Source organism: Rhipicephalus sanguineus, chromosome 2, assembly GCF_013339695.2.
Source record: "Rhipicephalus sanguineus isolate Rsan-2018 chromosome 2, BIME_Rsan_1.4, whole genome shotgun sequence".
In the NCBI taxonomy this organism is placed as follows: Eukaryota; Metazoa; Arthropoda; class Arachnida; order Ixodida; family Ixodidae; genus Rhipicephalus; species Rhipicephalus sanguineus.
Window position 1 is genome coordinate 180,490,425 of NC_051177.1, and position 13,972 is coordinate 180,504,396.

General features: G+C 46.2%; 8 non-coding genes across 8 annotated transcripts; all 8 read right to left on the reverse strand.

Moving 5' to 3' along the window:
* Positions 1-621: 621 nt before the first annotated feature.
* Positions 622-693, reverse strand: Trnad-guc (transfer RNA aspartic acid (anticodon GUC)). The gene has a single exon. It is a non-coding gene; the product is annotated as a tRNA-Asp (tRNA).
* Positions 694-851: 158 nt separating this feature from the next.
* Positions 852-923, reverse strand: Trnad-guc (transfer RNA aspartic acid (anticodon GUC)). Its single transcript has one exon. It is a non-coding gene; the product is annotated as a tRNA-Asp (tRNA).
* Positions 924-6,014: 5,091 nt separating this feature from the next.
* Positions 6,015-6,086, reverse strand: Trnad-guc (transfer RNA aspartic acid (anticodon GUC)). Its single transcript has one exon. It is a non-coding gene; the product is annotated as a tRNA-Asp (tRNA).
* Positions 6,087-6,242: 156 nt separating this feature from the next.
* On the reverse strand, positions 6,243-6,314 carry Trnad-guc (transfer RNA aspartic acid (anticodon GUC)). The gene has a single exon. It is a non-coding gene; the product is annotated as a tRNA-Asp (tRNA).
* Positions 6,315-6,466: 152 nt separating this feature from the next.
* Trnad-guc (transfer RNA aspartic acid (anticodon GUC)) lies at positions 6,467-6,538 on the reverse strand. The gene has a single exon. It is a non-coding gene; the product is annotated as a tRNA-Asp (tRNA).
* A 152-nt stretch (positions 6,539-6,690) lies between these two features.
* On the reverse strand, positions 6,691-6,762 carry Trnad-guc (transfer RNA aspartic acid (anticodon GUC)). The gene has a single exon. It is a non-coding gene; the product is annotated as a tRNA-Asp (tRNA).
* Positions 6,763-13,302: 6,540 nt separating this feature from the next.
* On the reverse strand, positions 13,303-13,374 carry Trnad-guc (transfer RNA aspartic acid (anticodon GUC)). The gene has a single exon. It is a non-coding gene; the product is annotated as a tRNA-Asp (tRNA).
* A 375-nt stretch (positions 13,375-13,749) lies between these two features.
* Positions 13,750-13,821, reverse strand: Trnad-guc (transfer RNA aspartic acid (anticodon GUC)). The gene has a single exon. It is a non-coding gene; the product is annotated as a tRNA-Asp (tRNA).
* Between the last annotated feature and the right edge of the window lie 151 nt (positions 13,822-13,972).

Consider the following 13,972-nt stretch of genomic DNA (forward strand, 5'->3'; position numbering starts at 1 on the left):
TCTTTCACGGAAAGTTCTTGACAAAAATATCTCGTTGAGTCGGGTATTTCATAAAAATGTCCTGATTAGATTACTGAAAAACTCGTATTTGAAGGTATAATATCAAATGGCTTATCGAAGAGTGCCTATTATGTGAAATATTGGTATGAAAGAGCATTGACAGCAAGATCGAAAAGAAGGTAGTTTTACGCTCACGGACTCATAGTCGACTCACTCAGGCTCACTTAGACTAGAGTCAAGCCGTGAGTCTTAGTCTGAGTCCGGCTGAGTAATATGTTGATGAGTTTAAGTCCGAGTGAGTCCGGTTGAGAAAAAGTTACGTGAGTCTGAGTCCAAGTCAGCCCAGTTGAGGAACATTTTGGTGAGTCTGAGTTCGAAGTGAGCCCTCAGAGCAGAATATATTTGTTGAGTGAGTCTGAGTGAGCTCCAACTTTTTTGCTGACCTATGCACTATACTAACGCGGAGATGCTCGGGCGTGCACATGGACTGCCATGTTGTTACTAATTGCGCAGTATACCGCGGAGAACATTCATGTCTTCAAATATGGGGAAGGAGAAGAGGGTGGTTACAGCGTAAGTTGAAAAATAAATGTGCGCGAAAAGAAAAAAAACAACAAAACGCTCCCCGTCGGGGAATCGAACCCCGGTCTCCCGCGTGACAGGCGGGGATACTGGCCACTATACTAACGAGGAGATGCTAGGCCGTGCACATGGACTGCCATGTTGTTACTAATTGCGCAGTATATCGCGGAGAACATCCATGTCTTCAAATATGGGGAAGGAGAAGAAGGTGGTTACAGCGTAAGTTGAAAAATAAATGTGCGCTAAAAGAAAAAAAAAAGAACAATACGCTCCCCGTCGGGGAATCGAACCCCGGTCTCCCGCGTGACAGGCGGGGATACTGGCCACTATACTAACGAGGTTTTTTTTTTCTTTATTGCGAAGTTGCAATACAAAACCATGATACAAATGATAAAACAAACATTCACCAATCTTGGCCAATGCTTGACATTAAAAAGGTTTATGGCATATCAAACTATCTAGGAGATGATACCACTCTGGTTTATCCGTCATGTGTTTAAGGCTTTCACGTATATAAACAATGCTCTCATTGAAGTACTCTCTCGGTGACAATATACAGATGTCTTCATGGCGCACTGCCATACGAGTCTTCCATATGCTATGTAGCATCATCACCATGAACATATCATACGGCACACCATCGTCACAGATCGTTGGCAAAAAGCGTATGCCGTATGGTGTTACTGGTAAGTCCTTTTTCAAGGTGCGTTGTAGCACGTCCCACAGAAATAGTGCATCAGAGCAATCCAGAAATATATGTTCGATCGTCTCAGGCTTTCTGCATCTGAGACAATTGATTGTCCACGGCACAAAAATCCCTCTTTCTTTTAGCCAAGGTTTCACAGGCAATGTCGCACTGTGTAGCTGAAAGAAAATGGTTTTACGCGACGCACGTATTGGCATTCTCTTAACTCGTTTCAAGACGTTTGCACTGCAGCTTTTATCGTACATGGATCGGTATACTAGCATCGGTAAAGTGACGTCAATGACGTCTTTGTACAATTTTTTTCTTGTAACACTACTAAGATAGTCCAATGAAAAACGCGCTTGCAAAAACCGAAAAGACCATACCACTTCACGCAGGAATCCTGTTATTCTCAAACCCTTTCTATAATCTGATGAGACAACAAATTCTGTGAGAGCATCACTTAATCTTAGTTGAATAACTGTGCGCAGGAAGTTGTTTCTTTGATCCCGCAAGAACAAAAATCGTGACACTACCTGTTTCAAAAATAAATGTGCTAATCCGAGACCACCTGCCTTCAGTGGTAGAAATAAATTAGTACGGCTCATTCGCTCCCAAGTTGAACCCCATATATACATAGCGAAAACTCTGTGTAGCTTCTGGATACTCATTCTTGATATACATAAAAACTGCAGTACATACCATATTTTCGCGACCAGAAAGATATTGCACACTGTCGCTCGTGCGAATATAGACATGTTGCGGCCTCCGAATTTCGCCGTTTTTTCCTTCACCTCATCGATTTCCTGTGGCCAATATTCTTTTGTGTCATTGTAATGTTTTAGTGGTACGCCAAGGTATTTCATCGGTGTCGTGGTCCATGTCATGCTTTCGAAAAGCATTGCAGTAGCTTCCCAGTTTCCAAGCCACAAACCCAGCGATTTGCTCCAGTTTACAGCACTGCCGGTCATGCTACAAAACTTTGCAGTCACTTCAACCGCCTTGCTTACGCTTTGCTTATCTTTACAGAATATGACAACGTCATCCGCGTACGCTAATAATTTTCTTTCGCTGGTATCAAGACTAAATCCTTTGATGTCATTATTATGCTTCACACTTAAGCAAAACGGTTCTAGGAATATTGCAAATAGTAGTGGGGAAAGAGCACATCCTTGTTTTACACCCGTCCTGATGTTAATGCTGTGAGTCAGCATTTTGTTAACTACAATTTGCGTCGATGCGTTGCGGTAGCACATCTTTACCCCTTCCAATAATATGGAACCTACATTGGCGTGTTCCATGACAAGGAGAAGAATTTCATGCGCCACCTTATCGAAAGCCTTCTCCAAGTCTAGTTGTATCATCGCAACTTTTTCCGAGAAGGCATCGCAGCACTCAAGGATCGTCCTTGCCACGTGAATATTTGTTGTTATAGACCTCCCCTTTATCCCACACGTTTGGTGGGGACCTACTAATTTTCTTACTACATTTTGCAGCCTACTTGCCAATACCTTCGCATATATCTTGTAGTCTGTGTTGGTCAAGCTAATTGGTCGATACTGTCGCACTGATAGTAGTTTTTCAGGATCACTCGATTTTGGGAGTAACACTGTAAGGCTTCGTCGGAAAGATGGAGGTAGTACTTGCTTATCATACGCCTCCGTTATTACGTCATGCAAGATACCGGCTAGCTCTTCCTTAAACGTCTTATAGAAGCTTGCACCGAAACCATCTGGTCCTGGTGACTTACCATTGCTCAATTTTTCTATGGCTTTTTCTATTTCCGCGACCGTTATAGGGGCCTCCAAGTTTTCTCTCTCGCTATCATCGAGTTTAGGCATTTTCTGAAGAAAAACTTCATCGAATCCTTCTGAAAAGGACATTTGCTGCCCCAGCATTCCCTCATAGTAGTTTTCAAAAGCGCGTAAAATTATTTCTTTATCCCAGGTTACGTCATTCTGGTACGTTATGACATTTATCTCATTTCTTGCAGCATAGCCCTTTTCGTCAGATATTGACCTCTTCGTTGGTTCTTCGCCGCACCAAAACTTTTCTGCGCGTGCGCGGATAATAGCACCTTTATACTTTTCAACGTCCAATCGTTCCATTTCAGCCTTTTTTCTTTGTACTTCTAGCAATGAGCTTCCAGGAGCACTTCTCTCTTTGCTCAAGAGAAAATCTAGCTCAGCTTGTAGTTCCCTTTCTTTCCTTTTTTCTTTCTGTTTTAGTACACACGATCTTTCAATGGCGTCTAATTTGAATTGCTCCTTAAAATATTCCCACGCTTCGCAACAACTTGTTTTGTGCCTTTCGTGATACGCCCTAATACCATTCTTTACTTTGCTAACAAATACTTCATCCTCTAAAAGTTTATCATTAAATTAAGCCCGCGAGGCGGCGAAGAGGCAAGACCTCGACGTCCCCACGTGGGAGGCCTAGGCCAACGAACCTAAATTGCTGGTTCATAATAAAGTTTATTCCTCCTCCTCCTCCACAGTGACCAATTAAACTTTGAGGGCTTCTTCGGACCTATCAAAACATGGACTGCACTATGGTCACTAAATGACACATTTGATACCCCATAGTCGCTACAGTGCGATATAATTGGGGTTGAAACATAAATTCTATCTAACCTCGCATGACTATCTCGCTGGTAGTGTGTGAACTTTGGAATTTTTGTATTTGCAAATACATAACCAACATCTGTAATTTCATGCTCTTCTATCATTCTGACAAGAGCTCTTGCACTAGCATTATAAATCGGTGGTGCACGTACACGATCCTCCACATTACACACACAGTTGAAATCGCCCATCATTATAATACACCCTTCTACTCTCAAATAGCCATCCAACATATGAAAAAAGCTCGTCCGGTCGCTTATTCCATTCGGAGCGTACAAACAGATAACGCGCCACTTCATTGCACATAACAATAAATCGCACACAACCAGGCGTCCATTTTCATCCGTTATAACACTTTCAATTGTTGTACCCAACGTTTTTCTAATCAGTAGTGCACAGCCGCCGGCTCTTCCGCATGCATGAGATACGTACACAAGGTAGCGCGACGTAAAAAGATTTACCATTCTGTCCGTCCCTTCCTCACTTTCTATCTTTGTCTCTTGCAATGCAATAATATCAAGATCTTTATCGTCAAGAAGGCGTCGTAGCTGATATTGCTTCCTTCGTCCTGACAGTCCCCTTACATTGATAGTAGCTAATCGCAAGGGCTTGTCTATGCGAATCATTTTGTTGTGACGAAGAGGCGGACAAAGCTACACACAAGCTTAGCACGTGATACGAAATACCTTTTACGGTCAAAGATGTAAAAGAATGAAAAAAAGGAAAAGAAAAGAAAAAGAAAGAGAAGGAAAGAGAAAATTAAAAAAAGAAAAAAGAAAAAGAAAGACCTTCTAAGTTGGTGCTGTGTCCGTCGGTTTCCGGCTCGCTGGCAAATTAGGCTGCGGCCTCAAGGTCATCCGACGATATGGCTTCTTTGGCATCGGTTCCTTCGTGCTGGTATCACCCACACTTCCTTGAGGGTCTTCTTCAAGGGTTCGTTTTAACGGCGCTCCACTTGTGTCCATCGACGTCTCATCGGTAGTCATCTTCAAATCCCTCTCCGAGCTCCTGTCTGTCTTTTCATCGGTGTCGGCTTTGGCCATCTTCGGAGGCAACTTCGGGGTTTCTTTGTCCGCCGCATGCACCACCGTTTCCGGAGTTATAGCTTGCGGCGCCATCATTGATCCACTGGCGGCTCCATCCATTAAGTGTTCGCGGGTTACTTCATCACCTTTCGGAGGGCCAGCTACATTGGCGTAGGTTCGCACGCATTCGCTTTCTTCATGACCGAAACGTTTAACACCACGCAGCGGGGCACTCGACAGTCTCTTCTTATATGTCCCGTTCGGTTGCATCGCAGGCATAACGGGGCTCGTCCGGGTGCGACCAGAAGCGACATGATGCCACCGATGCGTAGCTGATGCGGTAAATCATCCGCAGTCACGCCCGGCTTTAACTTCAGGCAAACAGTGCGCGTTGATGATCTCTTGTCTTGGATGCCTTGAATGCGCCAGCGTTCACGGGTTACTTCTTTCACTTTCCCATACGGGCTTAGTGCCGAGCAAACTTCCTCGTCGTGAATGTTGTGCAGTAGCCAGTAGAGCTTAAGACGAACATCCTGGCTCCACGGGTCCACGACGAGGCATCTTCGATCCTTCACCTTCAAGTCACCTTGGCACAGTACCTTTTTCACTGCTTCAGCACTTGAAAAAGTCACCGCCCACACGTGGTTCATCTGGAACTCTCCGAGAGCCACGACCTCGGTCAGCAATCCCTGACGGGCCAAAGTGTCACGAAAATCTTCGGCCCGGTATGGCCTGGCTCTTATGTCCCCGTGCAGAAAAACAGTATTTAAAACGCACGGACCTGTAGGCAACTGCGGTAGAACCACCTGGTAGTCCTCAGAACTGCTGCTCTCCATCCTGTTTCCGCGGCTCAAAGCCGCTGTCACCGCCCCTACGGAGCACATGAAAACACGTCCTATCGCTAGCGCGGCCGGAAGTGGAATCCACTATACTAACGAGGAGATGCTCGGGCGTGCACATGCACTGCCATGTTGTTAATAACTGCGCAGTATATCGCGGAGAACATCCATGTCTTCAAATATGGGGAAGGAGAAGAAGGTGGTTACAGCGTAAGTTGAAAAATAAATGTGCGCGAAAAGAAAAAAAAAGAACAAAACGCTCCCCGTCGGGGAATCGAACCCCGGTCTCCCGCGTGACAGGCGGGGATACTGGCCACTATACTAACGAGGAGATGCTCGGGCGTGCACATGGACTGCCATGTTGTTACTAATTGCGCAGTATATCGCGGAGAACATCCATGTCTTCAAATATGGGGAAGGAAAAGAAGGTGGTTACAGCGTAAGTTGAAAAATAAATGTGCGCGAAAAGAAAAAAAAGAACAAAACACTCCCCGTCGGGGAATCGAACCCCGGTCTCCCGCGTGACAGGCGGGGATACTGGCCACTATACTAACGAGGAGATGCTCGGGCGTGCGCATGGACTGCCATGTTGTTACTAATTGCGCAGTATATCGCGCAGAACATCCATGTCTTCAAATATGGGGAAGGAGAAGAAGGTGGTTACAGCGTAAGTTGAAAAATAAATGTGCTCGAAAAAAAAAGAACAAAACGCTCCCCGTCGGGGAATCGAACCCCGGTCTCCCGCGTGACAGGCGGGGATACTGGCCACTATACTAACGAGGAGATGCTCGGGCGTGCGCATGGACTGCCATGTTGTTACTAATTGCGCAGTATATCGCGCAGAACATCCATGTCTTCAAATATGGGGAAGGAGAAGAAGGTGGTTACAGCGTAAGTTGAAAAATAAATGTGCTCGAAAAAAAAAGAACAAAACGCTCCCCGTCGGGGAATCGAACCCCGGTCTCCCGCGTGACAGGCGGGGATACTGGCCACTATACTAACGAGGAGATGCTCGGGCGTGCGCATGGACTGCCATGTTGTTACTAATTGCGCAGTATATCGCGCAGAACATCCATGTCTTCAAATATGGGGAAGGAGAAGAAGGTGGTTACAGCGTAAGTTGAAAAATAAATGTGCTCGAAAAAAAAAAGAACAAAACGCTCCCCGTCTGGGAATCGAACCCCGGGCTCCCGCGTGACAGGCGGGGATACTGGCCACTATACTAAAGAGGTGATGCTTTATCGGGGACACAGACTGACTTTTTTTTTCCTTTATTCAGAACGAGGTACATCGTGTACACACACAAAAAAAACAGGTGTAGTTTGACAAGTATTATTTAACAATGCATTAAAACCGCCAATCACACTTTTTTTGGCATAAATTGTTTAAAAGCGCTTTAGTGCTACAAGTTCATTCAGTACAGGGAGCCATTCTGGCTGTTCTTCTCGTGCATTGTATGCATCTCTTATGTAAGCTATACTTCCAATGAAGTATTCTCTGACAGAACGGGCATTCGCGTCAACATGCCGAAATGCCATGCATGATTTCCAAATTGCGTGCATACTTCACAGCATAAACATGTCATACGGTATGCCACTGTCACTGTGAACCGGTAGGAAACGGATTCCATAGGGTGTCAAAGGTAAGTCTTTTTTTAAAGTTCGTTGTAAGGATGTCCCAATGAAACGTAGCATCCAAACAGTCCAAAAAATGTGATCGACACTCTCTGGTTTGCGGCATAGGAGACAATTAACAGACCACGGAACAAATAAGCCCTTTTCCTGCAGCCATGGTTTTACGGGAAGTGTACCAGTGTGTAGCTGAAAAAAAAGGGTATTTGCTGATGGTCGTACCACCATTCTTTTGAACCTTTTAAGAACGTCTTTTCCCTGGCCTTTTTCATACATCGCACGATACATCGGCACAGGCAGCATTACATCGATAAGGTCTTTATATAATTGTCTTTTTGTCACCACACCAAGGTACTGTAAAGAAAAACGTACTTTTAGTATGTTAAATGCCGAAACAGCTTCGTTGAGATAACCATGAATGCCGCTACGCCCAGCACAACCAGTGGATACAACAAATTCGGGTAGATAACAGCATAATCTAACTTGTAGCATAGTACGTAAGAAAGGATGGCTCTGATCTCGCAGAAACATAAATTAACCTGGAAAAAATCTGCCTTAGAAATAAGTGGGCTGATCCCAACCCGCCCGCTTTCACTGAGCGGAAAAGATTTGTACGGCTCGTGCGTTCCCACTTGGAGGCCCAAACAAAAGTGGCAAAAACTCTGTGTATCTTCTGTACATTTGAGCGGTTCATGCACAGCACCTGAAGTACATACCAAATTTTGGCTGCTAAGAATAAGTTGCACACTGTTGACCTCGCGAATATTGATAGGTTTTTTCCTCCCCACTTGTTCGCTTTCTCCCTTGATTTTTCTGTCTCGTCGTTCCAGTATTCACTGGGATCATTATATTTCTGCAGTGGCACACCGAGGTACTTCGTCGGCACAGAGCTCCACTTAACCTTTTCGAAAAATTCTGGCTTTTCGTCCCAGATACCATGCCAAAAACCTGCACTCTTATCCCAGTTTAAGGCACTGCCTGACCACTTGCAGTACTTGTCTGCTACACTGACTGCTTCACTAATGCTCCCTCTGTCTTTACAAAAAACAGCGATGTCATCTGCGTAGGACAGTACTTTGACCTCAGCCGTCATTAACCTAAAACCATGTATCTTGTCCCTATTGATTATGCTCAAACAAAAGGGCTACAGGTAGATAGCAAATAACAAGGGGGAAATTGGGCAACCCTGACAGGCACTCCTTGCAATTTGAAAGTTTGCAGTGACTTCCTTGTTAATTACGATGCTAGCAAAATAATTTCTATACGACATCTTCACCCCTTCCAAAATAACATCTCCTACATTTACATGTTTCAATATTGAAAAAAGGACATCATGCATAACACGGTCAAAAGCCTTTTCCAGGTCTAGTTGCAACATTGCTACTTGGCTGACCCATGCATCGCAACACTCAAGGATGCTCCTCGCAGTGTGGATATTGGTTCCTATTGTTCGGCCCTTAATTCCGCATGTTTGGTGCGGTCCTACGATTAACCGTATTACGCTTTGCAGTCTCTTGGCAAGTACCTTCATAAAAATCACAGCATATCCACGGAGTGAATGATGATGAGCGGGCGAAGCTGCGAAGGTTCATCGGTAAACCGTGAATCTTCCGTGAATTCTGCCCAGTACATCATCACCGACGTGAGATAGGGCGCGTTTACACTAAAGGTTCGATGAGTTATGACGACTTGCAGCTCACTTTAATTTTACATGTACGCTGCGAATTTTCATTGTTTAGAAAACCATTGCTTTAGAAAACATCTGGCGTCTTTTCCTTTTGCTTTAGAAACATCTGGCGTTCTTCCGTTTTGCTTTTACAAAACATCTGGCGTCTTTCGTTGGTTTATTTCATCAATAAACGGCGTTTTCAACAAAATTTTTATTGTTTTATCACGCACAGGAGAAATCTCACCAGGCACTACCTTGGAGGTAAAGAATGGCTGCTAATGGGAATGAGAGACAGAAGAAGTCGGCTTTTAGCTACCGCTGCGAATTTTTTATTGTTCAACAACGCACAGGAAAAATCTCCCACCGGCACCACCTTGGAGGTCAAAGCGTAAGACTGGTTACGGACTACGACTACGAGGGACGAACGGGTGCCGCCTTAAGGAGCTTCGCCCCTAAAACCTTATAATCAGTGTTAGTGAGGCTTACGGGACGATAAGCGCTCACTGACAAGAGCTTCACTGGATCTTCACTTTTGGGTACGAGTACAATGTGACCTTCGAAAGGACGGCGGCATTTCCTTTACCTCGTAATCCTCCGCTACGAGGCGTAACAGGAGCTCCGACAGCTCATCTTTGAATGCTTTGTAAAAAGCTGTGCCTAGTCCATCCGGGCCGGGCGCTTTCCCTTCACTTAATTCATTAATGGCCCTTTCAATTTCGCCAACTGATATTGGCTCTTCGAGGCGTGCGGTGGTTTCCTTATCTCAAAGCGTAAGACTGGTTACGGACTACGACTACGAGGGACGAACGGGTGCCGCCTTAAGGAGCTTCGCCCCTAAAACCTTATAATCAGTGTTAGTGAGGCTTACGGGACGATAAGCGCTCACTGACAAGAGCTTCACTGGATCTTCACTTTTGGGTACGAGTACAATGTGACCTTCGAAAGGACGGCGGCATTTCCTTTACCTCGTAATCCTCCGCTACGAGGCGTAACAGGAGCTCCGACAGCTCATCTTTGAATGCTTTGTAAAAAGCTGTGCCTAGTCCATCCGGGCCGGGCGCTTTCCCTTCACTTAATTCATTAATGGCCCTTTCAATTTCGCCAACTGATATTGGCTCTTCGAGGCGTGCGGTGGTTTCCTTATCTAGTGTCGGCATTATTGACAAAAACTCGCTGTCCAAGGCTGCCTCTCTGTTACCGCTGCACCCAAGAAGTCCTTTATAATAATCCAAAAACGCGCTTTCTATCATCTGTTTGTCCGTGGTAGTCACTCCTCCGTATTTAATCTGTTTTATTTCTTTACGCGAGGCGTAGCGCTTTTCTTCGCTCAGCGAGCGTTTCGTCCGTGTTTCCCCCAGCCAAAGGTGTTCTGCGCATGCGCGTATGACTGCTCCTCTGTATTTTTCAGTGTCCATTATCTCGAGCTGGTTCTTGACCTCTCTTATCTCTTTAGTTAAAGTGCCTGGTCACGTGCTTTCGGCTGACAACCATAATTCTAGCTGACCTTGTAGTTCTTTTTGCTTTCTTTTTTCATTGTAGCGTAACATGGAAGACCTTTCAATTGCAGCAATTTTAACTTCTTCCTTGAACTGTTCTCATGCAGCGACCATTCGCCCCGACTCAGACGAGCGCACTTTCTCAATAAGTATTTTTACCTTATCCACAAAGACTTCATCACCAAGTAATTTATTGTTCAGTTTCCACAGTTTCCAAGAAAAGGTTGATCTTTTCTTCTTCACTCCCAGAGAAAACATAACGGCACTGTGATCACTGAATGCTACTGGTTTGTGCTCGTAACTGTTGCATAGCGGCACGAGTACATCTGATACGTATGCTCTATCTAAACGGGAATGGCAATCGCGCTGGAAATGCGTAAACCTAGCGCCACTTCCAATTTGCAATACGTTTCCTACATCTTCAAAACCCCCCTCTTGCATAAGCTCTGACAGCAACAAAGCACTTTGATCCCAAACGGATAGTATTTTGCTTCTATCTTCTCTGAAGCACACGCAATTAAAATCCCCCAGAATTATCACGTTTCTTTCGGATTTTAAATACCGTTCGACACTTGCAAAAAAGGATAACCGCTCAGTTATACTATTCGGTGCATATACGCAAATGATGCGCCATTTTTTACCAAAACCGTCAAAATCGCACAAAACGAGACGGCCGTCATCGCTAGCATGAACATACTCTTCAACAAATCCTAAAGTGTTCCGCAGAAAGAGAGCACACCCTCCAGAGGTTCCAACAGAATGACATATGCAAACATTATAGCGGGACCGAAAAGGTTCGACCATGCGGTCCGTTTGTTCTTGACTTTCGACCTTCGTTTCCTGTACCGCTATGATATCGAGGTCGTCCTCTAGGAAAAGACGACTAACCTGATATTGCTTTCGTTTAGATCGAAGTCCGCGCACATTTAAAATTGCGATACGCAACGTAGTTATGGGCTGTGAAGGCCGCGGGCAAGATACGGACCGCATGGTTCTTACCTCGCCGATTGACACATCCCTGGCTTCCGCCGTTGAAGTTGTGGATAGACACGTACAAGGCGTGCACTTTCCACACGCGTCACATAATAATCAAGCCATATTCGCTATGTCCTTGAGCACCTATGGATTAGGTCCCTCGTTGACTGTCTTCCCCCGTGGCTACGAGGGTGGCTTCGGCGGCGGACGTGTGCCCGCAGCGATGTTCGGCTTGAACCTCAAGCTGGGTCGCCTGAGCGTTGCCGCTTTCGTTGCCGGCTCACCTCCTGTTGTCCTCTCTGGTTCTGCGTCCTCGTTGCTGACATCTTCAAGCGTTCGCTTTGCGCTTGTCCCCGCTCTTGTGACGTCCATATCTTCAGGTTGTCCAGTCGACGACCCAATACCTTGCTCATTTTCGTTGTCGTTTTGGTCCCACGGTATAGAGCTCACGCTGTTGGTCGTTGACCCGTTTGTTCAGCCTGAGCCGCTTCGCTTCCTTCGTCCTTCGGGCCCTTAGAAAGGGGCGTGAATACGGGACCCTGATTTCTGCTTTCCGCTGCTTCTTCTGCATCAACTTGGTCCATTATGTGCTCCGTGAGATGGTCGCCAGCCACAGGCCCGGCCACACTGGCGTATGTTTGGGCACACTCGCTGTCTTCGTGACCATAGCGTCTGCACCGACCACACCGGGGTATGCGACAGTCCCGGCGTATATGTCCCGTTCGTCGACATCGTAAGCAAAGCGGTGCCCGTCCTGGCACAACCAAAAGCGTTGTTATACCGCCCACTCGGAGCTGGTGTGGTAGGCCTTCGACTGTCAAGCCCGCTTTTAATTGCAGGGTGACAGTCCTGGTTAAGGTTCCTTTATCGGCGATACCTTGGACGCGCCAACGTTCCTTTGATACTTCTGTCACTCTTCCATAGTTTGCGAGTGCGGTGCGCACATCTTCATCCGGTACATTATGCAGAAGCCAATAAAGCTTTAGCCGGATATCCTGCTTGTTCGGGTCGATAACGAGGCAGCGCCTTTCCTTTATCTTTACGTCACCAAGTGCTAGCATCTTTTTCGTGGCTTGCGCTGTACTGAAAGTCACGGCCCAGACGTGGTTCATCTGGAAAGCGCCTAAGGTGAGTACCTCAGGCAACATACCCAGACTAACCAAAGTGTCACGGACGTCTTCAACACGATACGGCCTTGCCTTAATATCTCCGTGTAGAAAAACAGTATTCATAACACACGCACCTGTAGGCAACTGCGGCAAAACGACTTCGTAATCCTGTTCATCTTCGGCGACAATCCTGTTTCCGCGACCCATCTGGGCCGCTGTATCCGCCCCTACGGAGCGCATGATGCACACGTCCGTACACAGCAGTGGCCGGAAGTGAAATGCCAGTCGCCTATGCAGGCCCACTATACTAACGAGCAGATGCTCGGGCGTGCACATGGACTGCCATGTTGTTCCTAATTGCGCAGTATATCGCGGAGAACATCCATGTCTTCAAATATGGGGAAGGAGAAGAAGGTGGTTACAGCGTAAGTTGAAAAATAAATGTGCGCGAAAAAAAAAACGCTCCCCGGTCTCCCGCGTGACAGGCGGGGATACTGGCCACTATACTAACGAGGAGATGCTTGGGCGTACACATGGACTGCCATGTTGTTCCTAATTGCGCAGTATATCGCGGAGAACATCCATGTCTTCAAATATGGGGAAGGAGAAGAAGGTAGTGACAGCGTAAGTTGAAAAATAAATGTGCGCGAAAAAAAACAACAAAACGCTCCCCGTCGAGGAATCGAACCCCGGTCTCCCGCGTGACAGGCGGGGATACTGGCCACTATACTAACGAGGAGATGCTTGGGCGTACACATGGACTGCCATGTTGTTACTAATTGCGCAGTATATCGCGGAGAACATCCATGTCTTCAAATATGGAGAAGGAGTAGAAGGTGGTTACAGCGTAAGTTGAAAAATAAATGTGCGCGAAAAGAAAAAAAGAAAGAACAAAACGCTCCCCGTCGGGGAATCGAACCCCAGTCTCCCGCGTGACAGGCGGGCTACTGGCCACTATACTAACGAGGAGATGCTTGGGCGTGCACATGGACTGCCATGTTGTTCCTAATTGCGCAGTATATCGCGGAGAACATCCATGTCTTCAAACATGGGGAAGGAGAAGAAGGTGGTTACAGCGTAAGTTGAAAAATAAATATGCGCGAAAAAAAAAACGCTCCCCGTCGGGGAATCGAACCCCGGTCTCCCGCGTGACAGGCGGGGATACTGGCCACTATACTAACGAGGAGATGCTTGGGCGTACACATGGACTGCCATGTTGTTCCTAATTGCGCAGTATATCGCGGAGAACATCCATGTCTTCAAATATGGGGAAGGAGAAGAAGGTGGTTACAGCGTAAGTTGAAAAATAAATGTGCGCGAAAAAAAAACGCTCCCCG